The sequence below is a fragment of the Neolamprologus multifasciatus genome, chromosome 7 (genome assembly GCF_963576455.1).
Source record: "Neolamprologus multifasciatus chromosome 7, fNeoMul1.2, whole genome shotgun sequence".
Lineage (NCBI taxonomy): Eukaryota > Metazoa > Chordata > Actinopteri > Cichliformes > Cichlidae > Neolamprologus > Neolamprologus multifasciatus.
In genome coordinates this window covers 49,350,238-49,352,076 of record NC_140445.1, presented here as the reverse complement: position 1 = coordinate 49,352,076, position 1,839 = coordinate 49,350,238, and the positions used below count along the sequence as shown (strand labels likewise).

The window sequence follows — 1,839 nt, the reverse complement described above, 5'->3', positions numbered from 1 at the left end:
CTGGATAAAGGGAGAGAGGAGAGGATTAGCAGGTGAGAGAGTAAACTGTCAGCAGGGGCCAGGTTTGAGGAGATACACACATGCATTTGCACAAGCACGCACACCTAGAGGTGACGCTCAAGGTTACAGGTAAACACTATCAGAGCACACCATACCACACGTGTACACATTGGCCGAATCACACTCCCGTGTCCCGGTGGGCTTACACTTGCAGCAAAGGTGGTGATGGTGGGGTAGAGAGTCAGGGCTATAGAGGCCAGAGGGTGCAGCTCTCCCCCTCTTTCCCACACTACTGACTTGACAGCAACAGGTGTGGTGGCGAACAGACATGCAATTACCAAGTTGAGAATCTGCTCTTTGTGACAGAGACAACAGCAAATCAGAGGTAGGATTGGAGTTCGAGGAGAGAAGGAGAGCGTAGTGTTAGAAGAAGAAAGAGGATATAGACTATTCAGTCTCCCCTGGAGGTGAGAAAAAAGAAAGACAAAGAGAAAGAGAGATTTCCAGTTGTCTCTTTTCATTGGAAATCTCTCACCAGCAATGTGGGGGTAAAACGAAAAAAAGAAGATCAAAAACTAGCACAGACAGTAATATGACACACCTGTTGTTCTGCAGTGGAAATAAAAATTTACACACTTTGGTTGTCTGAAGAGGCATCGCATAAGTGTGCGCACAACACTGAGACAATTCAGAGAGGGTGGATGAGGCTTTCTGAGGTGCTTTGGGACAGGTTGTGCTCAATGAGCCCTGACAGAAAGACTGTTTGGTGTATGCGGGTGTGTTTGTGTTTGCCTGCATTACAAATGTGTACATCCACATGGGACCTCTGTTTGCATCAGCCTTGCAATGAAAACCACAGCAGTGCTACAGATTGGGTGGGGGCGGGACAGCAGCTTCATACACGCTCCCCTTCATTTTCTCTGTTTTCCCTCTCAGATTACGGGCCTTCGATCAGTCTAAAGTAATGTTTGTGAGCTTTGCCGCTAGTGTAGCAATAACTGCTGTCGGAGAGCTTGCATGCTTGGGTGGAGAGAAGATACTGGCCCTTTATTTAAAACAAGCCAAGGATAAAAGATCAATGGCCCAATTCAAGCCATGAATTGGAGGGAAAAGTTCACAAAACATAGTGGGAGATTATGAGCAGAAGATATATGTGTAGATAGAGGGGGAAGCGGAGAGTGAAGGGGCATCTAGCTCATCTGGGTGCTAGTGGCTTATTGATTGTTGGAGACACAGAGCTCCCAGCCATTCATCACCGACCACTCTCAGGCCCTTAGATAACTCCTATGATAGTGCCCTGCTGCTGAGCAGCTGCAACAGGCCACATCCATTATCCTTCAAAGTAAGCCCCCTAGCCTGGGAACAGGCATGGAGGGGCTGCTGGGTGACAGGCTGAAGGGAGGGCTGAAATGGAAATGGAGGAGGCCTGTGGTTAGGAGCATGTGGTTGAGGCTACGGTATACAAAAGCAAAAGGTTGAAGGGTTGAAGGGCCAGGGCTTTATGAAAAATGGTGTTCTGACAGCCACAGCAAAGACGAGAAACTGTCTGTTTTCACCAAGAGCAGAGGAGAAAAAAAAAATGTGACAGCACTATTGTTTCCACTTCTTGGCCAAACAGTATTAGCAAAGCTGTTTTATAGCAGATAGCACACAAACCAACGAAGCGACAGGCAGCTCTAAAAACTGCTGAGTTGCTGCGTGGTTGTGCGTGTCTTTGTGTGCGTGTGTGTTGTGCGTGCGTGTGTGCAGGCAGACAATTCCCAGATTGGGCAGGTGGGGATCAGCCATAATGAGCCATGCAGGGGGAGAAAAGTGGAACTGAGGGCAAAAAAAAAAAGG

General features: G+C 48.0%; 1 long non-coding RNA gene across 1 annotated transcript in view; it reads right to left on the bottom strand.

The window, feature by feature from the left end:
• The window catches only part of LOC146515218 (uncharacterized), a 65,567-nt gene that overhangs the window by 36,987 nt on the left and 26,741 nt on the right, over positions 1–1,839 (bottom strand). The gene's annotated exons all lie outside the window — the stretch shown is intronic.